Below are 27,830 nucleotides of genomic sequence, written 5' to 3'. Positions count from 1 at the left end.
TGGGCATACAAACCGAGGAAACCAAAATTGAAAGAGACACAGGTACCCCAATGTTCATCGCAGCACTGTTTATATATATATAAACAAACACAACATTGTACATCAACTATATGCTAATAAAAATTTAAAAAAGAGAGATACATGGCTAAATATATTGTGGTATCATGGAAGGAGTCTTGAAACAAACAGACATTAGTGGAAAAACTGGTGAAATCCAAATAGTCTGGAGTATAGCTAATAGTATGTACCAATGTTGGTTTCTGAGCAAATGTGCCACTCTGAGGTTACAACAGGAGAAACAGTGTGAGAGTTTTATGGGAAATCTCTATTACATCTGCAAATTTCCTGTAAATCTCAAATTATTCCCCAAATGAAGTTTATTAAAATAAAAAACTAAAAACTTTTAACACTACTAGGAACTAAGCTTTTAAGTAGAAAATGTATATGAACAAAGAAACTAGTACAACAACAACAAAATTGAAAAGAACAGAGGTGGCGGATACTTCCTACATGGTTTCAAGATGTACAACAAATAATTAAGCAATTAAACAATTAAGATTGTGATATTACCCAAAGAACAGACACATAGATCAATGGAACTACGTAATCCAAAAACAGACCCATAGCTAGTTAATTTTCAACCAAATTGCAAAGGCAATTCAATAAAGAAAGGGTGTCATATTTCCAACAAATAGCATGGAAAAGTTGAATGTCCATTAAAAAAAAAACCCTCAACCAATAACATAGACTAAACACAAAAAGTCAAATGAGTTACAGATCTATGAAAAAATCTCAAGCTGTAAAACAATTACAATAAAATACAGAATAAAATCTTCACACCCTTAGGTCATACAAATATCTCATAGACAGATTTCTTAGTCAATAAGTTAATGAACCATAAAAGAAAAAAAATGATAAACATTTTTTTCATCAAAATTTAAAACTTGAGGTTTTCCAAAGATCATGGTGACAAAATAAAAAGTTAAGTGACAGACTGGGAAATATTTCAGTAGCACCTATTAGTTAAAGTCTCATTTCCTGAATATATAAAGAATTCTAAAAACTCGATAAGAAGAAAACAGAAACCCTGGAGAAAAAACTTGGTGAAAGATTTGAGCAGATACTTTAACAAAAAAGACATATGGAATAGCGAATCATAATGTTAATACACCTGAAACCAATATAATATTACATGTCAATTATATCTCAATAAAATGGTGATTAAATAATAAAAAAAAGCAACATATGGATGACAAATAAGCATGTCAAAAAATTATTTACATCAGTAATATTTAGGAAAATGCAAACAAAACCATAATGAGATTCCACTACACATTTTAATAATGACCAAAAAACCTGGGGCTGGGCTTCCCACCTGGCAGTAGTGGTAATGAACCTGTCTGGCAATGCAGGAGACATGAGACTTGGGTTCAATCCATGGGTTGGGAAGATCCCCTGGAGGAGGGCATGGCCACCTGCTCCAGTATTCTTGCCTGCTACTGCTGCTGCTGCTAAGTCGCTTCATTCGTGTCCGACTCTTAGAGACCCCATGGACTGCAGCCTACCAGGCTCCTCCATCCATGGGATTTTCCAGGCAAGAGTACTGGAGTGGGGTGCCATTGCCTTCGGTATTCTTGCCTAGAGAATCCTATTTTCAGAGGAGCCTGGCAGGCTACAGTCCATAGGGTCACTCGACTAATGTGACACAGCACACAGCACACGTGGGGGTCCAGTGGTTAATAATCTGCCTTCCAGCGCAGGCAACAAGGGTTCACTCCCCGGTCAGGGAACAAAGATCTCACATGCCGCAGAGCAACCAAGCCTGCATGCCCCAACTAGAGAGAAGCCCACCTGTCACAGTGAAAGATCCCACACACTGCAGCTGAGACCTGACACAGCCAAATAAATAAATATTTAAAAAAAACTGACAACACCCAGGGCTGACAGATGTAAACTTTTCATATATTATTAGTGAGAATTTAAATCCATTGCTGATTCATGTCAATGTATGGCAAAAACCACTACAATATTGTAAAGTAATTAGCCTCCAACTAATAAAAATAAATGAAAAAAAAAAAAAAGAGTTGCCCCACCAAGCCTGACTTGGCAGCACTCTTTCAGTGAGTATGCATATCAAGTAATTCCAAAGTACTCAGTTTATTTCCATAATAAGAGTTATTTTTCTGACTATGTTTTCATAAGTTTATATGACATTTATTCAAATTACAGTCACAAGTACATTACCTATAAACAGGTTTACATCATTACAATTCTAAAGACAATTTCAAGTACAATAAACAGGTTTGATGGCAAACACAATTGATTCCTGGTAACATTCAGCTCCACTGACAGGGACAGAAGACTGTGGCATCCTTATATCAGTGATTCTCAGTGTCCCCAGACCAGTAGCAGCAGCATCCCCTGAGAAATGGTTATAAAGGCAAAATTTTCAGGCCACCTCCAGACCTATTGGAACCAGAGACCAGAAATGCAAGTCAAACACAAGTGTGAGAAACACTGTTCTAGAGAATTATTTAGTAACCAAGAGCATTGTGTGATGGGCAACAACTAGTACACTTTACTAAGTAAAGCGCATCCTTAATTTAACAAGTTAGTTCATCGGAAGTCAGTTAAAAGAGTTTCTATTGTGCTTTGTTAGGATTAGGCTTGACTATGCCTAAACAAAAAAATGTAAAACAATAGTTCGTGTAAGTATAGCTAATGCTACAGAACTGTACACTTAAAGATGGTTAAGATGGTAAAGTTTGTATTATTTTCTACCAGAATTAAAAATAAATAACATTCAAAAAAAATTGTATGACTATTTCGGAAATGAGTTTTCAGCTTCTTAATTATCAGTTAAATGCTTAGTAATCATATGACACAGTAACCCAACTCCTAGAGATTTACCAAGTAAAAAGGAAAATCAGATATTCACACAAAAACCTGTATGCAAATGTCCCTAGCAAATCTATTCAAAATCACCAAAATTTTGTAGTAAGTTATAGGCATTACTCATAATAGTCAAAAAGTGGGAATAACTTGAATGTTTGTCAATGAATGGGGAAAGATTGACTGCAAAGAAGCACAGGCACAATTCTGGGAATGACAGAAGTATAGAAGTCATGTAAGAATGTGAGAGCAGGACCATAAAGAAGGCTGAGCACCAAAGAATTGTTGCTTTCAAACTGCCAGGCTGGAGAAGACTCTTGAGAGTCCCTTCGACTGCAGGGAGATCAAACCAGTCAATCCTAAAGGAAATCAACCCTGAATATTCATTGGAAGGACTGATGCTGAACCTCCAGTACTTTGGCCCTCTGATGGCAAGAGCTAACTCACTGGAAAAGACCCTGATGCTGGGAAAGATGGAGGGCAGAAGGAGAAAGGAGCAACAGATAAGATGGTTGGATGGCACTGGCGACTCAATGGACAGAGTTTGAGCAAATCTGGGAGATAGTGAAGGACAGGGAAGCCTGGTGTGCTGCAGTCCACGGGGTTGCAGAGAATCGGACACACCTTAGTGACTGAACATATAGGCATGCCTCATTTTACTGCGCTTCACTTTAGTGCAGTTTACAGACAACATTTTTTACAAATTGAAGGTTGCGGCAACCCTACATTGAACAAGTCTCTTACTGCCGTTTCTCCAATAGCATTTGCTCTCACTTCTCTGTCACACTCTGGTAATTCTTCATATATTTCAAAATTTCTTGTGATTAGTATATCTGTTACATTGATCTGTGATCTTTGATGTCACTATTGCAACTGTTTGGGGCACCATGTATGGCACCCATGTAAGAGAGCAAAGTTAATAAATGTGTGTGTTCTGACTCCTCCACAGACCTGTGTTTCCTCTATCTTGCCCCCTCTCCTCAGGCCTGTTTGCCAAGACACAACAATCTTAAAGTTAGGCCAGTTAATAACCCTACAAAGGCCTACACGTGTTCAAGTGAAAGGAGGAGTCGTATGCTTTCACTTAAAATCAAAAGCCAGAAATGATTAAGCCGAGTGAGGCAGACACACAGAGAGCTGACACAGGCCCAGAGCTTAGCCTCTTACATCAGTTAACCAAGTTACAAAAGCAAAGTTCTAGAAGGAAATTAAAAGTGCTACTCCAGTAAAGGAATGAATGACAGGACAGCAAAACAGCCTTATTGCTGATATGGAGAAAGCTTGAGTGGTCTGCATACAAGATTAAAATGGCCACAACATTCTCTCCAGTTGAAGCCTAATCCAGGGCAAGGCCCAGCGCTCTGTAATTCTCTGAAGGCTGGGAGAGGTGAGGAAGCTGCAGAAGAAAAGTTTGAGGTGAGCAGAGGCTGGTTCATGAAGTTTCAGGAAAGAAATATATCAGTGCATGGTGAAGCAGCAAGTGCTGATGCAGAAGCTGCAGCAAGTTGTCCAGAAGATCTAGCTAAGATCAGTAATAAACATGGCTACACTAAACAACAGATTTTTAGTGTAGACAAAATTCTTATACTGGAAGAAGATGCCATCTAGGACTGCCAGTTAGAGAAAAGAAGTCAGTACTTAGCTTCAAAGCTTCAAAGGACAGGTTGACTTTATCACAGGCTAATGTAGCTGGTGACTTTAAGTTGAAGCCAATGCTCATTTACCATTCTGAAAACCCTAGGGCCCTTAAAAATTATGCTAAATCTACTCTGTCTGTCCTCTATAAACAGAACAACAAAGCCTGGAGAGCAGCACATCTGTTGACAAGATGATTTACTAAACATTTTAAGCCCACTGTTAAGACCTACTGCTCAGAAAAAAGATTCCTTTCAAAATATCACTGCTCACTGATAATACACCTAGTCATCCAAGCTCTCTAGTGGAGATACATGAGATTCATGTTCTTTTCATGCCCGCTAACACAACATCCATTCTTCAGCCCACTCATCAAGGAGTCGTTTCAACTTTCAAGTCTTTTATTTTTTAACGAATACAATTTGTAAAGCTATAGCTGTCATAGATAGTGTTTCCTCTACTGGATCTGGACAAAGTAAATTGAAAGCCTTCTGGAAAAGATTCACCATCCTGGATGCCATTAAGAACATTAAGGATTCTAAGAGGTCAAAATAGCAACATTAACAGGAATTGGACGAAGTTGATTCCAGTCCTCTTGAATGACTTGGAGGGGTTCAAAACTTCAGTGGAGGAAATAACTGCAGATGTGGTAGAAACAGCAAGAGAACTAGTATTAGAAATGGAACTTAAAAATGTGACTGAATTGATGGAGTTTCAAGATAAAACTTTAACTAATGAGGAGTGCCTTCTTATGGATGAGCAAAGCGGTTTCTTGAGATGGCATCTACTGATGGTAAAGATGCTGTGAATATGCAGTGGCAAGGTTTTGAAAGAATTGACTCTAATTTTGAAAGAAGTCCTACTGTGGGTAAAATGCTATCAAATGGCATCACTGCATGCTACACAGAAATTGTTTGTGAAAGCAAAGGCCTACTGATGCAGCAAACTTCATTTCTGTCTTATTTTAAGAAATTGCCACGACCACCCCAACCTTCAGCAACCACCATTCGGATCAGTCAGCTACCTCGAGGCATGGGCTTCCCTGATGGCTCAGTGGTAAAGAATCTGCCTGCCAAAGCAGGAGACACGGGTTCATCCCTGATCCAGAAAGATGCCACAAGCCACACAGAGCAAACTAAGCCTGTGAACCACGACTATTGAGCCTGTGCTCTCGAGTCCAGGAACTGAAACTGCTGAACCCACGTGCCATAACCAGTGGAGCCAACACACCTAGTGCCCGTGCTCCACAAAAAGAAAAGCCACTACAATGAGAAGTCTATGTAACACAACTAGAGAGTAGCCCCCACTCTCCCAAACTAGAGAAAAGCCCATGCAGCAACAAAGACTCATCATACCCAAAAATAAATAAATCAAACTACTCCTTAAAAAATAATTGAGGCATGACCCTCCACCAGCAAAAAGATTATGACTTGCTGAACACTCATGTGATGGTTAATATTTTTCAACGGTAAAGTATTATCTAATTAAACTAAATATACTTTTAAAGATATAATGCTATGTCACACTTAACAGACTATAGTATAGTATAAACAACTTTTGCATGCCCTAGAAAACCAAAAAATTCACATGACTCTACTGTGGTATTCACTTTATTGTGACGGTCTGGAACTGAACCTGCAATAATATCTCCAAGGTATGCCTGCATCTTGATAGTGATGGCATTTGTAAAAACTCAAAGAACTATATAGTAAAAATGGTGAATACCTGACTATGTTTATTCAGGTAACCTCAGTAAGCCTGAATTTAAGAAAAACTAGTGAAGAAGTAATTTTTCGTTGTTTAGTAGCTAAGTTGTGTCTGACTCTCTTGCAACCCCATGGACTGTAGCCCGCCAGGTTCCTCTGTCCATGGGATTTCCCAGGCAAGAATACTGGAGTGGATTGCCATGCCCTCCTCCTGAGGATCTTACTAACCTAGGGATCGAACCCATGTTTCCTGCATTGGAGGCAGATTCTTTACCACTGAGGCACCTGGGAAGCCCAAAGAAATAATACTGAATAAAAAAAAATTAATTCTAAAAATAGGAGAGAAAGAAAAAAGAATAGATGAGAGAAATTAAAAGCATAAGTCAATTATATGAGTAATTATATGAAGTGCAAATGGATTAAACACTTCAATTAAACGGCAGATTTCCAGACTAGATTTAAAAACAAAAAAACTCAAGTGTGTGTTGTTATACTTCAAATACAAGTACACAGATTGAAAGCAAAATAATGAAAATATATCTCATACAAACTGTAATGTAAAGGAAGCTTGTGTGGTTACACTAATATCAGACAAGGTAAACTTGAAGGCAAGAAGTGTACTAGAGATATAGGGTGGCATTTCCTAAGATAAAAGCATCAATTTCAACAGAAATACACAGAAATCCTGACTTTTTACATCCAAAATAACATAGTTTCAAACAAGATAAGAAAACAAAGGAGAAATAGACATAACCCCAATCTTAGTTTAATATACCCTTCTCTGGTATGTTAGACTAAAAAGAGAAATTATATAAATTATATAGACTCTTTGAACAAAATTACTAACAAATTTAATCAACTTTATACACTAAGCATAAAAAGTGTGTGCCACATCCTGGCCACCCACCTGTGCCAGGGACACGGCAGAAGTAGCTAACTGTCCAGCCAGGCAGCAGAGGCAGTGGGAGCTGCTAGGCGGAGAGACCAGTTTTCTCAGTTGAAGCTTCTTACCTCTGTGCCCGGAAAAGAGTTTCAGGCATGAGGATAGAGTGGTCATCCACAGCCACCAGCTCAGCCCGGGGCTCCGAAGCCTCCCCACATCTATGGCAGTATGTCTATGATACGATGCCCCCACAGCTACGTCATACATCATTACGTCTGTGATTCGGGAGTCCCTGCAGCCACATCAGACGTCACTACGTCTTATTCGGGTGCCCCCATAGCTACATCACACATCACCACGTCTGATATGGGAGTCCCTACAGCCACGTCAGACGTCACTACATCTGTGATACTGGCATCCCCACAACTACATCAGGCGTCACTACGTCTGTGATACGGGTGCCCCCACAGCCACGTCACTACGTCTAATATGGGCGTTCCCACAGTTACGTTAACGTCACTACGTCTGATATGCGCGCCCCAACGGTTACGTCATGCGTCACTATGTCTGTGATTCCCGTGTCCCCATAGCTACGTCATATGTCAGTGTGTCTTTGATTCGGGCATCCCCACAGCTACGTCGTACATCACTATGTCTGTGATTCACATGTCCCCACAGCTACATCAGATGTCACTATGTCTGTGATTCGGGCGTCCCCACAGCTACATTATAGGTCTGTGTTAGAGGTGTCAGGGGGTAATGAGGCTGCTTATAATCATCACCAAGCACTGCTTCCTGGGTCCCTGTGAACCACTGCCGTATGTGCTATCCATATGCCATTCAGGGCTGTGGGGATGGCCGAGCTCCAGGACCAGCCAGCCTTTAAGGTGGGACTCAATTTAGCTGCAAAGGGGGACCTGTGGGGGCAACAAACTGAGTCTCCAGCTCTGCCCATCAGCAGGCGCCCCAGGTCTTTCCCAGTCTCTAGTTATTCCTGCCTCTCCTGCCACTTGGTTTCTACTCAGCTGCCTCATCACTTTGGGACTTCCTGTCCTTGAGGGTCTTGCTTCCCAAGCCTGATGCCAAGGATCTTGGGCTCTGTTTCTCCCACCCAGAGCCCTGGGTGCCATCTGCCCCCAGTGGCTCTGGCTCCTCAGAGCTGTAGGATCTGCTGACCAAATCTCACTAATGGATCTTTCTGGCCATTCCTGTTCAGCTGCAGTCCAACCATGGTATGGTCTTGTTGGTCATGGAATCTGGAAGTACTTAAGTTTTTATTAGAAATGATAGGGACAAAAATATCACTTATATGTGGAATCTAAAAATGTGATACAAATGAACTTACTTACAAAATAGAAATAGAGTATGACATAGAAAACTTACAGTTACCAAAGGGGAAAGGGCAGGGTCATGGGGTATAGATAAATTAGAAGTTTGGGATTAAACAGATATACATTACCAAATAAAAAATAGAAACAAATGAGGTCCTACTGTATAGCACAGGGAAATATGTTCCGTATATTGTAATACTCAATAATGGATCACAGCCTTATCATGCCAAGAGGGCTTGTGTAGCTCAATGAAGCTATGAGCTATGCAGTGCAGGGCCACCCAAGACAGATGGGTCATAGTGGAGAGTTCCAGCAAAACATGATCCATTGGAGGAGGGACTGGCAAACCACCCCAGTATACTTGCCGTGAGAACCTCATGAACTGTATAAAAAGACAAAAAGATATGACACCAAAAGATAAGCCTTCCAGGTCAAGAGGTGTCTAATATGCTACTGGGAAGAGCAGAGGACAATTACTAATAGCTCTGGAAACAATGAAGCAGCTGAGCCAAAGTGGAAACAAAGCTCAGTTATGGATGTGTCTGGTGATGAAAATAAAATCCAATGCTGTAAAGAACAGTATTGCATAGGAACCTGGAATGTTAGGTCCGTGAATCAAGGCAAATTGGACACAGTCAAGCAGGAGATGGCAAGAGTAAACATCAACATCTTAGGAATCAATCAGTGAATTAAATGGATGGGGATGGGTGAATTTAATTCAGATGACCATTATATCTACTACTGTGGGCAGGAATCCCTTAGAAGAAATGAAGAAGCCCTCGCAGTCAACAAAAGAGGCCAAAGTGCAGTACTTGGGACCAACATCAAAAACAACAGAATGATCTTGGTTCATTTCCAACACAAACCAAATAACATCACAGTAATCCAAGTCTATGCCCCAATGACTGATGCTAAAGAAGCTGAAGTTGATCAGTTCTATGAAGACCTACAAGACCTCCTAGAATGAACACCAAAAAAAAAAAAATGTTCTATTCATCATTGTGGATTGGAATGCAAAAGTAGGAAGTTAAGAAATACCTGGAAAAAAAATTAAAAAAAAAAAAAAAGATATACCTGGATTTACAGGCAAGTTTGGCCTTGGAGTACAAAATGAAGCAGGGCTAAGGCTAACTGAATTCTGCCAAGATAATGCACTGGTCATAGCAAACACCCTTTTCCAACAACACAAGAAACGATTTTACACACAGACATCACCAAATGGTCAATACCAAAATCAGACTGATTACATTCTTTGTAGCCGAAGATGGAGAAACTCTATACAGTCAGCAAAAACAAGACCTGGAGCTGACTGTGGCTCAGATCATCAGCTCCTTATAGCAAAATTCAGGCTTAAGCTAAAGAAAGCAGGGAAAACCACTCAGTCAGTCAGGTACAACCTAAATCAAATCCCCTGTTTACACAGTGGAGGTGGCAAATAGATTCAAGGGATTAGATCTGGCAAACAGAGTCCTAAAGAACTATGAACAGAGGTTTGTAATATTGTACAGGAAGCAGTGAACAAAACCATCCCAGATGAAAAAGGAATGCAAGAAGGCAAAGGGAGTATCTGAGGAGGCTTTACAAATAGCTGAGGAAAGAAGAGAAGCAAAAAGCAAGGGAGAAAAGGAAAGGTATACTCAACTTAATGCAGAGTTCCAGAGAATAGCAAGGAGAGACAACCCTGAATACTCACTGGAAGGACTGATGCTGAAGCTGAAGTTCCAATACTTTGGTGACTTGATGCAAACAGCCAACTCATTGGAAAAGACCCTGCTGCTGGGAAAGATTGAAAGCAGAAGGAGAAGAGAGCGACAGAGGATGAGATGGTTGGATGGCATCACTGGTTCAGTGGACATGAACTTGGGCAAACTCCAGGAGATGTGAGGGACAGAGAGACCTGATGTGCTACAGTTTGTGGGGTCACAAAGAGTCAGACACGACGTGATGACTGAACAACAACAATAAGCACCTACAGAATACAATTTTTTTTCACGTGCTCATGAAATAGTTACCAAAATGTACTATATGGTATGCATAAGACAAGTCTGAAAAAACTTCAAAAAGTTAAAATCACCTAAGGCATGTTCTCAGGCTATGGTGGAATAAAACTAGAAATCAATTAATAGATAACTAGAAAATCTGATAATGTTTAGAAATTAACCAACACTCTTCTAAATAACCCAGTAGTCAGGAAAGCACAATGAAAATCAAACACACCAAAATGTATAGGATATGGCTAAAATGGCATGTGTTGGTTATTATTTATTGACTTTCCCTTCCAAGTTCCACCTATTAGACTGTTTTGTGAAAATAGGTTTGGGCCCTTTATATATTTCCCCTTGCCAACTGGAACTTTGCCATCAGAGGGCACTGTAAATACACTGCAGCAGGAAAGTTTCTGCTTCCTGGTTCTGGTATGCTGGCTGGGCAAGCTTTTCCAGGATTCTTTGCTCTCCCCTACTCTGGACTTAACAGTCCACAGTGGCAGCAGCGCTTAGCAGCCAACAGCTTCCCCTGGCATGTCTCTCAGGCAGTTTTGTAGCAAAGGCCCTCCAGTGAGACATCTCTGTGAAGTCATTCTGGCACCCCACCGGGTGGATTTCCAGGGTGTATTTTAGCAGGATGGCACCAGAATAACTTTTCTGCCATCTAGTGAGCTACACTGTGCCTTCTACAGAAAGGTCTGGGTCTCAGGTCTTGGTGGGCCTCTTCCTTGGTGTGCTGTCTCAGTTCTGGGTGAGGGGGAGAAGGGGGGAGATAGGTGGTAGGAGCTATTCCTTGTATCTTCTATTTCTGTATTCTTCAGAATCCTCTTTACTTCTTGCGAACCAGTCCCTCATTACTGCAATCCCTTGGTATGGTTAATAAATTCTTTACTGTCTGAGCCACCAGGAAAGTCCAGTAATACCTTATATTATTAATAAAATCTTTCTGTGTTATTACTCTCTCCTGACTGGACCTATTGATTCACAGTGTTTGGAATGAAGATGACTTTAAGTGCATATATTCGAGGGTGGGGGGGGGAGTTAAAAATTAATTTCTAAGTTACCATCTCAAGAAGCTAGAAAAGGAACAAAAATATGGAAGGAAATTAATAAAAGTGAAAACATATATTGAAAAAAAACAGTAAGCTCAGGACTTCCCTGGTGGTCCAGTGCTTGAGAGTCTGCCTTCCAGTGCAGGGAATACGGGTTTGATCCCTAATCAGGAAACTAAGATCCCACATGCCACAGGGCCCTGAGCTCATGCACCCCAACTAGAGAGAAGCCCATGAGCCACAACTCAGACCTGACAGAGTCAAAAATAAAAATAAACATTTTTTAACAGAAAAAAAAAGTAAGCTCACATAAATAGACAAAAATAAAAAATCAACAGAGTCAAGATTTGTTCTTTCAGAATATCAATAAACTTGATAAATTCTTGGCAAGACCACTCAAGAAAAAGAAAGTATAAACTGCTAACCTTAGAGAAAAAGGAAGACATCACTGCAGACTCTATAGACATAAAAAGATAATGCAGGGTCATGATGCATAGTTTAATATAAATAAATTTAACAAGCTAAATAAAACTGATGCCTTTCTTTAAAATCACAAGTTATCTAAATTGACAGAAGAAAATTTTTTTAAAATTTAAATAGTTCTTAAGTATAATGAATCAAGAAAGGTCCAGATCAAGATGGCAGAGTAAGAATAGATTTTCTACAACTAAGGATAGAAAGGAAAGGCCACATCCAGACAGGTATAAGGGACAAAGACTTGGTCTAGTCAGAACCCATACCCACCATGCTATGACCCACAAGTGGGAGAGATTTCACAACCACAGAGGTTTTCCCTGAGAAATGTGGGGTCTGAGCTCCCCACACTAGTCTCCATGGCCCAGAAAATCTGCACCAGGAAGATGAGCCCTCATAACATTCAGCACTGAAAACCAGCATGGATTATGTCTGGGAGACTTGGTGGGCTTTCGGGAAACCAAGACTTGGCTCCTGAAGGGCTCATGTACAAAATCACTCTCTAATACCCAGTACAGAGGCAGCATCTTAAAAAGCACCTGGATCTCACAAGAAGGAGGTTCACTGACAAGTTTTAGGGCATCTCACACACTACTAAAGTAATGCTCAAAATTCTCCAAGTCAGGCTTCAGCAATACGTGAACCGTGAACTTCCAGATGTTCAAGCTGGTTTTAGAAAAGGCAGAGGGACCAGAGATCAAATTGCCAACATCCGCTGGATCATCAAAAAAGCAAGAGCGTTCCAGAAAAGTATCTATTTCTGCTTTATTGACTATGCCAAAGCCTTTGACTGTGTGGATCACAATAAACTGTGGAAAATTCTGAAAGAGATGGGCATACCAGACCACCTGACCTGCCTCTTGAGAAACCTGTATGCAGATCTGGAAGCAACAGTTAGAACTGGACATGGAACAACAGACTGGCTCCAGATAGGAAAAGGAGTACGTCAAGGCTGTATATTGTCACCCTGCTTATTTGACTTATATGCAGAGTACATCAGGAGAAACGCTGGGCTGGAAGAAGCACAAGCTGGAATCAAGATCGCTGGGGGAAATATCAATAACCTCAGATATGCAGATGACACCACCCTTATGGCAGAAAGTGAAGAAGAACTAAAGAGCCTCTTGATGAAAGTGAAAGAAGAGAGTGAAAATGTTGGCTTAAAGCTCAATATTCATGATCAAAGATCAAAGCTCAGCATCAAAGATCATGACATCCAGTCCCATCACTTCATGGAAAATAGATGGAAAAACAGTGGAAACGGTGGCAGACTTTATTTTTGGGGGCTCCAAAATCACTGCAGATGGTGACTGTAGCCATGAAATTAAAAGATGCTTATTCCTTGGAAGGAAAGTTATGACCAACCTAGACAGCATATTAAAAAGCAGAGACATTACTTTGTCAACAAAGATCCATCTAGTCGAGGCTATGATTTTTCCAGTAGTCATGTATGGATGTGAGAGTTGGACTATAAAGAAAGCTGAGCGCTGAAGAATTGATGCTTTTGAACTGTGGTGTTGGAGAAGACTCTTGAGAGTCCCTTGGACTGCAAGGAGATCCAACCAGTCCATCCTAAAGGAGATCAGTCCTGGGTGTTCATTGGAAGGAGTGATGTTGAAGCTGAAACTCCAATACGTTGGCCACCTGATGTGAAGAGCTGACTCATTGGAAAAGACCCTGATGCTGGGAAAGATTGAGGGCAGGAGGAGAAGTGGACGACAGAGGATGAGATGGTTGGATGGCATCACCGACTCAATGGACATGGGTTTGGGTAGACTCCAGGAGCTCGTGATGGACAGGGAGGCCTGGCGTGCTGTGGTTCACAGGGTCACAAAGAGTCAGACACGACTGAGCGACTGAACGGAACTGAACAGACTATTGCAATCCCTGTCAAAATACCAATGGCATTTTTCACAGAACTGGAACAAATAATTCTAAAATATGTATGAAACCACAAAGGAGTTTGAATTTCAAAAGCAATTTTAAGAAAGAACATGTTCATGGATATGGGGACTCCATTGGGTAAAGATGTTGACTACTTCAAAATTAGTTCTCTGACTCAATACAGTCATTGTCAAGTTCCCATCAAAATTTTCTTTGGAAATTTATTAAGGAATTCTAAAATTTATATGGGCTTCCCAAGTGACTCAGTTGGTAAAGAATCTGCCTGCAATGTGGGAGATCTGGGTTCAATCCCTGGGTTGGAAAGAGCCCCTGGAGAAGGGAAAAGCTATCCATTCCAAAATTTTATATGGAAATGCAAACAACTTATAAAAGCCAAAAATCAGAAAGAAAAATTGTTGGAAGATTTACAAAATCAGATGTCAAGACTTAGCATAAACCAATGATATTTAAGAGCATGTGATACTGGTCCAGTGATTGATAGACAGTAAAACAGAAGAGAGAGTCTGGAAATGGCTATGCCTACACAATAACCTGATATACAACAAAGGTGCTACTGCAATTTTGTGGTAATGAGATTTTATTTTCAAAAACTGATGCTGAAGCAATTGGATAATTCATATGCAACAGACTTTAACCTTATTCTACACCATTTACAAAACTTAATTCTGATTGGATTATAGCCTAATATGAAAGTAAATAAATAACTTTCTAGAAGGGTTAGTAAATTTTTCCTGTAAAAGACAAGATAATCAATATTTTCATCTTTGTGGGCCACACGGTCTCTTTTGGAACTACTCAACTCTGCTGTTATAGCATAAAGTAGCCATAGAGAATACATAAATAAATTGGAATGGCTGTGTTCCAGTTAAAATTTATTTACAAAAACAGGTGGCAGGCCACATGAGCCATAATCTGCTGATCCTTATTCCTGAAGATAACATAGAAGAATAATACCATGACCTTGAGATAGGCAGTTATTTCTTAAATAAGACCCAAAAAACCATGAACAATAAAAGACTTATAAATCTGAAATTCTATTTATCAAAGTACACCACCAAGACAGTGAATCAACAAGACATGGACTAAGAGAAGATATTTGTGATACATATGCATATATATATATGCATGTATATATAAACATATCATAGATGTAGCATATATATCCAAAAAATATATCTGCAATATATAAAGAATGTCAACAAATTAAAAAGAAAAAGATATAACAACTCAATGGAGAAAAACAGCTCAAACAAAATGAGAAAAAACTTAAGCAGGAATTTTACAAAAGAGGCTATCAGTATGGACGTAAGTACATGAAAATATATTCCATATGATTAGTTATCAGGGAAATGCAAATTCAAAAACACCATGTAATATCAGTATACACTTATTGAAATGGCTAAAATGAAAATAACTGACAATATGAAGTGGTAGCCAGAATATGGAGCAACTAGAACTGGAACTTCCATATACACTAACAAAAATGTAAATTGTTACAACCACCTTGAATCACTCTACTAAAACCTCCTCTATGACCCAGGTGTTTCAGTGCTAGGTATATGAGAGAAATGCATGAATACTGCAGATGTGTATAAGGTTGGCCATAGCAGTTTTCTTCCTAATAGCTGGAAATAACTTGAATGTCTATCAGGGGAGTATGGATACCTAAATTGTGGTATATTCAAACAGTGGGATACTATAAGCAATAAAAAAGAACTGATAACATGGATTAGTATAGTAGACATGATATGTAACAAAAAAAAGCCAGACACAAAATTGGAGTAAACTGTATGATTCTACTTCTATGAACTTCTGGAACAGATTAAATAATCTGTGGTGGTGGGTACAATAGAGGAGCACAATGGAGTGTCCTGGGGAGAAGAAATATTCTACATCTTGATCTGGGCAGTGGCTACATAAGTAATACACGTGTTAACATTCATCAGGCTATATATACTTTTGATTTTGCACTTTAGTCTCCGAATGTTAAAACTCAAAAAAAAAATTTAATAAAACAGAAAAATTTACATGAATATATTTTCACTGAAAGATTCAAACAACACTGAAATAGAGACTAAGCCATTAGCCTTACCTGTTTCCTGTCCCTCATTCTTGCTGTCCTCCCTAGAAAGAAAAATCCATTAAGTGATCCTACTTTCAAATTATTTTTAATGCATTTACATGCACATATATGTGTAATATTTAAAAATTCATGCTTTATAATAATTTTATTTTTAGCCTAAAAATTCATCTCTCAGCCCTTTCTGTTGAATACAGATCAGTTTCACTTTAGCAGCTGGATAGTATTCTATTGTATCAATGTAACATAATTGAGTAATTTCCCTACTAGCAGATATACAAATTATTTCTAATTCTTCATTATTTGAAACAATGCTGCAACAAACTTTCTTAAAATTTCCTGGTGCAAACAAACAAATATTTTTTGTGCATTATGAACAATTAATTTTATTTGGCTAAAACAGCAGAAACAAAACTGTTGAGAAAATTGTAGAGTAAAAATTTTGGTAAATTCTGCTAAATTGCTTTCTAAGAAAGCCTTACAAATTACATTCTGACCAACTATATATGAAAATACCTATTTCCACACATCTTTATAAACACTAGATATTATCAATCTCTTAAAAAGTTGCCGGTTCTAAGGGGAAAAAATGCAGTTCATTGTTATTTTAAATTATTTTCATTCATTATTTAAATTTCTTCTGATTGAAGTGGTTATTTAGATTCTTGGCACATGTCTTTATTATGTTGTTTATATTTTTTCTTATCAATTTTGGAGTGTTCCTTATTAAATGTAATAATACATATTTTGAAAATATTTCCTCCTTGTTTGTTACTTATTTCTTTTTTTATTACATAGCAATAGCCAGGACTATCAAAACAATACTGAAAAAACTTTAGTGGGAAATCTTGTAATATTTTATTAGGTATGATCTTGTAGCTCAGATGGTAAAAGAACCTGCCTGCAATGCAGGAGACCCAGGTTTGATTCCTGCACTGGGAAGATCCCCTGGAGAAGGGAATGTCAACCCCCTCCAGTATTTTTGCCTGGAGGAGTCCATGGACAGAGAAGCTTGGCAGGCTATAGTCCATGGGGCTCCAAAGAGTCAGACATGACTGAGCGACTAACACATACACATATATTGTGTATGCAGATATCTTTCATAAAAACAAAGAAGTTTCTTTCTACTTCAGGTTTGCAAAAGTCATTTTCTTTCTAATCAAAAATAGATGACAAATTGTATCAAATGCTTTTTGCATCTCTTAAGATACTTATATCACTTTATTTTGAATGTAATGATTTGCATTAATATATTCTGAATTTCGAAGCAGTCTTGAATACCTTAGATAAATCCTTCTTAGTTATGACATTTAGAAAATACATTTCTGGATTCATTCTACTAATACTTAAGATACCTAAATATGTGTTCATTAAGTGAATGTATGCTTTTTTGGTCAGTTTTCAATTTCAGGCCATGTCAGCGCCAGTGTAAATGTGTTAGAAAACTTTTTACTTTTCTCAAGGCTTTGGATTGCTAAAATCAGTATAGCATGTTCCTTACTTGTAGAACCTTCTTTGTTTGGTGTCCTTTTATGAGAGAGCTTTGAATTCCTTCTCAGTGCTCTCAGTGTTTGTATTGTTGCTTGTTGTTTTAAGATGAACATTTCTTCATGGATCAATTTTGGTGATTTCTGTTTTCCAGAAACTTTTTTAGTCTAGATTTTTCTGATTTATCATCTTAAATTTAGAATTTATCTCAGACTTTTTAAGAATCTATTCTATACTTATAATGTCCCTTCTCATTTCAAATGTTGATAATTCTTTTTTTTTTAACCTTGATTAGACATACTAGGCTTTTTATATTTTTGGTTCTTTCCAGTTTTATTAAAATTTACTCATTTCATTCATGTCTGTTTTTTTCTTTAGTAATAAATGTTTACATTTTTCTCCCTTTAGCTTCTTGAGCTATATGTATGATTTGCTTCTGTTCACTCTTTTCTTATTTTCCAATGTATGCATCCAAGGCTATATATTTTCTCTGAGTATGTATAGATTTTGAATTGTATTGATCTCATCGTTCTTCTTGTTGTAGTGGTTAAATACACTGGCTCCAGACTGTATTATTTAGGTTCAAACCCCAACTCTATCATCTATGTGCCCTTGGGCAGGTTATTTAACAGAGTTCTGTGTTTCAGTTCCTCATCTGTGAAAAGAGATGATAATGGAATCAACTTCTCAGGATTATTGCGATAATAAAATGAGACAATCCAAGTAGATCACTCAGCACAAAACTGGTTGTATCTTAATGTTAAATAAATTTTGGTATCATTATTTTTAACTAATCAATAACTTCATTTTACATTTATTTTCACTATAGTTATTCTAAGTTAAAGATGTGGGTTTTTATTTCCAAGTTATAAAAATTGTATTCTTTTGTTTACTAATTTCAAATTTTATTGCAGTGTGATCAAAGAATGTGAACTGAATGATTTCTTATCTAGGAATTTAACATTTTCCTTGTGTTTTAGAAGGTAGCTAATGTTGCATGTGTGTTTGAAGAGATTATGCATTCACCATTATAGCATACAAAGTCCTTTACACCTATTCAGTCAAGTTCCTTTATTGTGTTATTCAAATCCTCACTACTCTTGCTTACATTTTTCCTACCTCATCTGTCAGTTTTTGAGTTGAAGTCTTCCAAAATAGTTGTGTATTTTTCATTCCTATATGTATTTCTATCAGCTTTTACTTCATATATTATGTTATAAACATGACTTTTGGTGTTATATTGTTAGGTTTGTAAAGGTTCATTATTCATTGGCCTTCTTATGGAATTGTATCTTTTGTCAACAGAAATGTTCTTTATCTTGTCAAATCCTCTTTACATTAAATTCTTTTTTTTTTTTTTGTCTGACATTAAAATGTTCAGTTCAGTCGCTCAGTCATGTCCGACTCTTTACCACACTTGTTATCCATTTTTAGTTACTTGGCTTATTTATCTTTTTACGCTCTTTTATTTTCAAACTTCTTTTTAGATGTAATTCTTCTAAATATCTTATGACTAGACATGTTACTATTTTACAAAATTTGAAAATTTCTGTCTTTGCTTAGGAAATTATATCCATTTGTCATATATTTTGATTACTGGTGATTTTTCCTGCCATCTGGTTGTGTGTGTTTTACACACTTTCAGAACTTCCCTCTTATCTCTTCCATCGTACCTTGTCTCTGCCATCTTTATGTTGCCTTCATCCAAAACATTAGTGGCCTGCAGGCCAAATTTGTCCTGCTTCCTGCTTTGTAAATGAAGTTTTATTGGAACAAAACAGGCTCATTCAATCACATATTATCTATGACTGTTTTCACACTGCAAAGCTGAGCAGTTGAGTCAGAGCCTGTATGGACCACAAAGCTGAAAATATTTACTCTCTGGCCTTTTACAGAAAAAGTCTGCCAGTATCTAGTCTAGGTTTTAATTTTATGTTATTAATTTTAAATATATAGCATAATTAGGCAAGTTAACTAGTTTCTTTCTTCTTCACTGTTTCTTTAATATCTTCATCTTTCTTGGATTCATTCAGCTCAGTTAAGTCACTCAGTCGTGTCCGACTCTTTGCGACCCCATGAACCACAGCATGCCAGGCCTCCCTGTCCATCACCAACTCCCAGAGTCCACCCAAACCCATGTCCATTGAGTCGGTGATGCCATCCAACCATCTCATCCTCTTTTGTTTTCTTCTCCTCCTGCCCTCAATCTTTCCCAGCATCAGGGTCTTTTCAAATGAGTCAGCTCTTCACATCAGGTGGCCAAAGTATTGGAGTTTCAGCTTCAAAATCAGGCCTACCAATGAACACCCAGGACTGATCTCCTTTAGGATGGACTGGTTGGATCTCCTTGCAGTCCAAGGGACTCTCAAGAGTTTTCTCCAATGCCACAGTTGGAGAAGAGCATCAATTCTTCGGCTCTCAGCTTTCTTTATAGTTCAACTCTCACATCTATACACAACCACTGGAAAAACCATAGCCTTGACTAGACAGACCTTTGTTGATAAAGTAATGTCTCTGCTTTTTAATATGCTGTCTAGGTTGGTCATAACTTTCCTTCCAAGGAGTAAGCATCTTTTAATTTCATGGCTCAATCACCATCTGCAGTGATTTTAGAGCCCAGAAAAATAAAGTCAGCCACTATTTCCACTGTTTCCCCATCTATCTGCCACGAAGTGATGGGACCGGGTGCCATGATCTTAGTTTTCTGAATGTTGAGCTTGAAGCCAACTTTTTCACTCTCCTCTTTCACTTTCATCAAGAGGCTCTTTAGTTCTTCTTCGCTTTCTGCCATAAGGGTGGTGTCATCTGCATATCTGAGGTTATTGATATTTCTCCTGGCAATCTTAAATCCAGCTTGTGCTTCCTGCATCCCAGCATTTCTCATGATGTACTCTGCATATAAGTCAAATAAGCAGGGTGACAATATACAGCCTTGACGTACTCCTTTTCCTATTTGGAACCAATCTGTTGTTCATGTCCAGTTCGAACTGTTGCTTCCCGACCTGCATACAGGTTTCTCAAGAGGCAGGTCAGGTGGTCTGGTATGCCCATCTCTTTCAGAATTTTCCACAGTTTATTGTGATCCACACAGTCAAAGGCTTTGGCATAGTCAATAAAGCAGAAATAGATGTTTTCCTGGAACTCTCTTGCTTTTTCTATGATCCAGCAGATGTTGGCAATTTGATCTCTTGTTCCTCTACCTTTTCTTTTTTTTTATTGTAGTGGTTTTTGACATACATTGACATGATCTTCTTCCTCTACCTTTTCTAAAACCAGCTCAAACATCTGAAAGTTCACAGTTCACATAGCTGAAGACTGGCTTGGAGAATTTTGAGCATCACTTTACTAGCATGTGAGATGAGTGCAATTGTGCAGTTGGATTCATTGCAATGTGCAATGTGTGAGATGAGTGCAACTGTGCAATTGGATTCACTACTTGTTTTATTAAACTTCATTTAATAGCCAGTTATTCTTTCAAGAAATTTCTATTGGTGATACACATCTGCTGAGTTTTCTTATTTTGAAAATCTTGTTCTTAATCTCTAAGATGACTATTTGCTTCCTTTCCACTAATGTAATAACATCCTAATCTCTTTGAAGATAATTGTTATAATACTTATAAGTATGTATTTTACTTATAATTATATTTTTCTGAAAGTTATAAGATGAAATTTATAAAACAAATGTCTACGTATCTTTTCATTTATCTTTCCACAGGTATTTTTTCAGTATTTAGTGAATTTGATACATGTACAAACTTGAATTATAATTATATCTTGCATTGATTATTCTTGTACTTCGTAAATGAAAATTCTTGTTAGAGCTCTACTTTCACTTAATGTGAGTTGACTCTGGTGATTATAGGAGAAGAGAAGGACATTCTGCTGGATAGAGTGATTTCAGAGTGAGGGGTCTTCCCACCCCTTCTGCAGTCCATTGCTATTGTTCTGTCTTCAGCTCCCAGGACACAGGGACTCACTGCTTTAATCTGTGGACAGTTCTAAGCAGGAAAAGGGAAGGAGATCAGCAGTCCAGCTGCCACAAATGCGGTGTCTCCATTCACTGCTCTAATCATTACCCCAGCACCCTCCACTCACTGAATCTGCTCTCTTTGAAATAGGAGCATCCCTGAAATTGCTTCTATTCCTGTAGTAGTTTTAAGCTTAGGAGTGTTTGAGGTTCAGGTGCTCTAGTTTATTTCTCCAAGGCCTGGTGTTATCGTTGGTTAGTTGCTAAGTCGTGCCCAACTCTTTTGTGATCCCATGGACTGTACTCCACTAGGCCCCTCTGTTTGTGGAATTTCCCAGGCAAGAATATTAGAGAGGGTTGCCATTTCCTCCTCCAGGGGATCTTCCCGACCCAGGGATCGAACTCAGGTCTCCTACATTGTAGGCAGATTCTTTACCCGCTGAGCCATCAGGAAGCCCGCCAAGGCCTGATAGCATCTCCTAAGATTTTCTCATACATTGATAACACTTTTTTTTTTTGTCCCAGAACCTGTTACCAGTTATTCCACACCCCTTTTCCCCTCTCCCCTCTCTCTCAGTCATTTTTGTCATTTCATAAGATTTTGTAGAGGTAAATTTCCTTCAGTCTGATGTCTTGATTTAATGTTCATGTACAGGATTTTAAAACTAACTCTTCTAAAACACCATTAAATATAATTGCTTTGTAGGTGGTGACATGATATTACCATTTTTAAAATTTCAAAACCTTTAAAAATATACTCAGAAAGAGTATTTGTGACACAGAAAGAGCAAGGAAGCCCTACTCCAACAGCATCTGAGGGGATTTGAAATGAGAAAAGGATGTTCACCAACTGTAATGAAAAGGGGTACTTAGTCTCCAGTCTCATGCCTTTAAAAATAGATTGGGTGGTCCATTCAACTAAAACGTCTTCCTTCACGGGGGTAGGAGACAATGGTTACTGCAAAGCTCTAATCACTTAGCCACGTTTTCTGCCTGATAACAAATGACACATTAGGCAGCAATCTGACATCTGTGACATTTGACTAACAAGCTCATCCTGCTGTGGAATTCTACCCTTGTCCTGCCACATCTTGATCCCTGCCTGCCAAGCTGTTGATTCCAGAGTACACCATGAGCTAACTTGAACAGTCTTTAGTCCTGATTTAAGGGTCTCTTCCTAGAACCACTGGAAAGCATAAACCCTGATACACCCTCCCCCAGTCACTCACACATATTATCTGGGCTCTTAAGTCCTTCGGTAGACTAGCTGGTCTCATTGGGCTTTCTTTCAGGACCTCAGAAGGAGCAGATGTGTTTGAAAATCCTATTAATACTCTTGAGATTTCTCAGTTGATTACTAATATCTTCCTCTCTTTCTCCATTTCCAGCCCTGGGTTCATTTGCAGGGGTTACTGTCAGACACCACTGCACACTCTCAGAGCTCTCTGAGACAGCACTAGGTGAATCTCTAAATTTTCTCTGCTTGGAATAGGCAAAAACTTTTTTCCTTGCCATCAATGGTATCTATCTCACTATCAGTTGTGCACCAATTTCAACCTGGCAGGGACTGAATGTCCTTCCAAGTTCTGATCAAGGAATCTCCTGCAGCAACTGCCACAGGTACACTGTGGCTTTAGATGACTAAGACCTGTGATTTATCAGATTTTCAAGTGGTGGCACAAGGTCCCTAGGCTGCTGCTGCTGCTAAGTCACTTCAGTCGTGTCCGACTCTGTGTGACCCCATAGATGTCAGCCCACCAGGCTCCCCCGCCCCTGGGATTCTCCAGGCAAGAACACTGGAGTGGGATGCCATTGCCTTCTCCCGCCTAGGCTGCTACCCCTTTTGATGTTCAGGACTCCTGCTATCGTTAAGGCCCTTATCCTCTACCATCATCTTATGGCTTCCCTTCCCTTCTCCACCTCCTCAGAAATAAAATACACAGAAATTCACATTTATGTGGCTCTTGCTAAGTATAAAACATTGTGCTACGTATTTTCACAATTATTTTTCAGAAAACCTTCAGCATAACTATGAGGAGTCCTTATATAGTCCTTATAGTTATAGCCCTTAATAAAGGAGTCCTTATTTCCCCATTTCTACCATCTCGAAGCTGAGGCTCAGAGCGTTGTGAGGGACTTATCTGGGGGTACAAAAGTAGCAAGGGGTAGGGCTGACATCTGAGTCCTGGCTTCTCAGCCTGGAAGCCCAAGGGATCACCCTGAGAATCAGCCTTAAGCCTGGCCCACCCGAGCACATGGATCTGAATTCAGATAAGAAACTAGAGGATAAATGGAGAATGTAGCTGACTCTTTCCCTTAAAAGGAACAGGGCTGGCCAAGGTACCTTTAAAACTGGAGAATCACAGCACCAGGTGTCTAGCTGAACAGACAAAATTTGGCTGCCTGGGAAATTTTTGTGTAGAGTCATGGAGACATGAATTTTAAGTATGAATTAACTAAATTCTTAGTACCTGCACTCTTATTACGGATAAGCTTTTGAGTTTTCTTAGCCCATTCTGCTTTTTCTGACATTCTGCCTTTTTTTTCCCCCCTTGGCCTAAACAAAAGGAGCTCTCCCTAATTAAAAATTCAACAAATGTTTATTATTTGGCTACTTTATGATAGGGTCTATTCTATATGTAGGAGATACAGAGAATAAAAACACACATCTTGACTATATATACTGGGAGCCAGAGGTGGGAAGGGTAGGTACAAAAAATTGACAAGTAAATCTACAATTACCACATAATGAGGTAGTATCTGTGATGTAAGGCTGTGGAAGGTCCTAAAGGAACACAAAAAGGGACAGTTAACTCAACCTGCGTGCGGGTGAGATGAAGAATGGATAAGCTAAGACTTCCAAGAGGATGTAATTCTTGACACAGATTGAGCCCTTGAGATGGTCAGGACTACAACTGCATGTGTAAGACTCTTTTGGAAAAGAGAGATTCACACCAAAATAAGACAGCAATGGAAAACTTCTCTTGGGGATCTGAGAAGATAAATCATTTGCTAGAACTGCATTGGAACCTGAATAAACTTTATAGTTTCCTAGCTCTCTTCAAGTTACTATGAGGTCACTTATAAGTCTGCTCCTGGGTTTCTGGGCAGTTATTCCGAATTTCCCCAAGGCCTGGCCAATAACCTGCTCTTTCTCATGTGTGCCCTTACTCTGGAGCTCCATCAAAAAATCTCCTTAGTTTCTGGACTTTCCTGGTGGTCCAGCAGTTAAGACTCCACATTTCTAATGCAGGGTGTGAGGGTTTGATCTCTGGTCGGGGAACTAAGATCCCACATGCTGTGCGGTATGGCCAAAAATAAAAATCTCCTCATTTCTATCCACCCCTGGGCCTGTTGCTCTTACCATGACTAAGCAATTATCTTATCTTCAGAAAGCCTTTTTGATTTATCTACTCCAAGTTGCTTCTTATTTATTGCCTCTACTGGTTGCTATTGTCTAATGATTCCTGAGGTTTGCCTCTCTTGTCTTTTTGTGTACTTTTTTTTAACCACCAACTGCCTAACCTTCTCCCTTAGTCATACTTATATTCTCCAAGAAAGGAATCAATTTGTTAATTAATTACTAACCTCTTCCTTGGGCAAAGATCTTATATTTAGCTAGTTCACAGGTCACTGTCCAATCAGGGGACTGGTTGCCCTTATCTTGGATGCTTAGCCCTGTTCCAACCAGGGACCCAGAGTTACAAGTCACAAGGATGGAGGCTTACACTGACTGAAATCCTTAGAGGGTTATAGAAGGCAGGAACCCGAGGCTTTGGTCAATTCAGGAGAATGATGCTAACAGATAACATTAGAGGCACTATAAATAGGAAAAACAAAAAGATTAAAAAAAAACATACTAACATCAAACCACAATTCTTCCTTAGCACAACATCAGATAATGGAAGGGGAGGAGGATAAAGAAAAAGAAAAAGTTCCTGGTAATACATATATTTATATACAAAAGCAAGAAAAAAAGGATAGAAAATAAATATACCCAAGGAAAGAATATAGGTTGGCCTACTTCATAGGAAATGATCTTTCCTGAGGTTCAAAGACTTCTCTCTTCTCAGATACATGAGGGATGACATAAAGAGTGTAGTGAATGTGACTGTTAGTTTTAAGTGTCAACTTGACTATGCGAATGTTCCAGTTATTCAGTTAAAGAGCTAACCTCGGTGTTGCTGTGAAGGAATTTTGTTAGATGTGGTTAACATCTACAATCATTTGACTTTAAGTAAAGGAGGTTATCCTTGATATTCTGGGTGGGCTCCATCTAATCAAGTGAAAGGCCTTAAGAGCAAAACTAAGATTTTTCCTAAAGAAGAAGAAATCCCACCTATGAAACTGTAGTGCCTATTCCTGCCCAAGAGTTTCTGGCCTGTTAGCCTGCTAGCCTGCCTTACAGAGTCTGAACCTGTTAGCTCCCACAATCATGCCAGTCAATTCCTTTGTACTATGTAATAAAATAATTACAATAAATATTATGATAAGTATATGATGATAATATTATAAGAAATTTATAATATAATCTACTGGTTGTTCTTTGATACAACTCTGCCTTATTCAGTGAGGACAGAAGAAGACATTTGGAAATTTGATACTCAGCACAACCTTTATCATCAGCTCTTCACTCCAACTGAGGTTTCCCTGATGGCTCAGTGGTAAAGAACCCGCCTGTCAACGCAGGAGATGCAGGTTTGATCCCTGGGTAAGGAAGATACTCTGGAGGAGGAAATGGCAACCCACTCCAGTATTCTTGCCTGGAGAATTCCATGGACAGAGGAGCCTGGCAGGCTACAGTCCATGGTGTCGCAAAGTTGGACACATTGAGCATGCACACAGACACACACACATTCACTCCAATTAGGCCAGTCTTCTGTTTATCTCTTCATAGCGATTCTCCTTTTCCTGCTCTGTTCACATTGCTTTTCCTTCTGACTTGCCGCCACTCTGTCTCCCACGTTCATAAACTCCTTTCCTTTCCTTACACTCTAGCTCTGTCAGAAGCCCTCCATAAAGTCACCTCCTTTTACTTTAGCTCCATTTGCTCTTTTCTTTCTCTTAATTCCCTCAGCAGATGTTAGTTGTGCCATTCACTGTGATTCTTGACCTTACTCTCTCAACACTGTTTTGTATGTTGTATTCACTGCTAGTTAAGCATAAATCTGTAAGAACAAATTTGATTGTGCAAGAAATGTTATGCTTCTTTATTGTGCTTAAATCAAAGTAAATTCACCTCAGACTTAAGTGATTCCAGCCTTAATTCTGCTTAAGTAGAAGGAAATCCAATCCCAGTTATTACCAGGCTTCCCTCCCTTCTTCCCGAGGAATTCACCAGAGTCTGGAAGATTTATGTTGAGCCAGAAAATGGGGGAAGATGGACTTTGACATCTTCACTGTTCAGGGATGTATGGTCCCCACAAGCCAGACAATAGCTCTGCTCATGGACTGAGTAGCAGTGGCAGGGGGATCCAGTCTTCTTGGGGTCACCATGCATCTATCTGATGTTTGGCTAGCTCTTGGGGTTCTTCAAGGAAACAAGGCTGGTATCCTCACTACTGAAACCCTGACTTTGACTCTTTTCCAGTTTGGGAAATGTTTTCTTTTGCAACAATTCCACCTACGCACAACCCCTCCTTCCCTCTTTCTCTTTCCTCCTTTCCCTCTCTCCCCCAGATGTCCCTACCCCTTGAATCCCCTGGCAAAACCCCTTTGGGAGCAAGAAACCTGGAGGGCAAATCACTGGGCACAACTTCAGGGATACCACTGATGGTGCATTCTAAGGAGCTGTGTCCAGGCGGCTTCAATGACAATGCGAGCGGTGCCTCCTGGAGTTGTCTAAGAGAGAATTCCTGTCAACTTCCTTCTGCCTAGAAACACAAACTCCCTAGAAGCCTGTTTGGAATGGAGGGGAGGGAAAATATAAGAACATAAACCAAATTAACAGCTCAATAAATTAGCCTGTCACACACTTGTTTTTTTGTTTGTCCCCTGTATTTTCACTTGGTGTTTAAAAATATGTGTGGGCTGACATGTGTTCCAATTAGATTATGAACTTCCTGAAGATTAGAACAATATTGTATTTACCAATTGTTTTAAAATCTTTTTCAGTGTAATAATTAGTATATGAGGAGAACATAAGTGTGTCTTGAACCGCAGAACGATGAGTCTATGGATTACTGACTAGGCTCCACCAGTTCAAACTGCACCAGGGCTGACCTCCTCGTTGAAGGGCTGCCTCCAGCGTCTTTTCACCGTCACTTTTAGGGTTAGGTAAATATGCTTTTACTTTACCGGCTTCTGTTCACAGCTGCTGCTGGCCTGAATTTCCAAGATATCACATTTCTACTTGGGACCTTTCTGGCCCCAAGTAAAAGTAAACATTTCTTTTAAAATTCAGACAGATGATACTAACTTGAACCTTCTT

At 39.1% G+C, this 27,830-nt stretch overlaps 1 protein-coding gene across 1 annotated transcript in view; it reads right to left on the bottom strand.

Annotated features, from left to right (window-relative positions):
* The window catches only part of TEX9 (testis expressed 9), a 215,917-nt gene that overhangs the window by 183,238 nt on the left and 4,849 nt on the right, over positions 1 to 27,830 (bottom strand). The window contains exon 2 of the mRNA XM_061157226.1: positions 15,956 to 15,987. The gene's annotated coding sequence lies outside the window, so the exon portion shown is untranslated. The remainder of the gene's footprint in view (positions 1 to 15,955; positions 15,988 to 27,830) is intronic.

The sequence above is a fragment of the Dama dama genome, chromosome 12, assembly GCF_033118175.1.
Source record: "Dama dama isolate Ldn47 chromosome 12, ASM3311817v1, whole genome shotgun sequence".
Taxonomy (NCBI): Eukaryota; Metazoa; Chordata; class Mammalia; order Artiodactyla; family Cervidae; genus Dama; species Dama dama.
The sequence above is the reverse complement of the archived record's forward strand: the minus strand, read 5'-3'. Positions and strand labels throughout refer to the sequence as shown.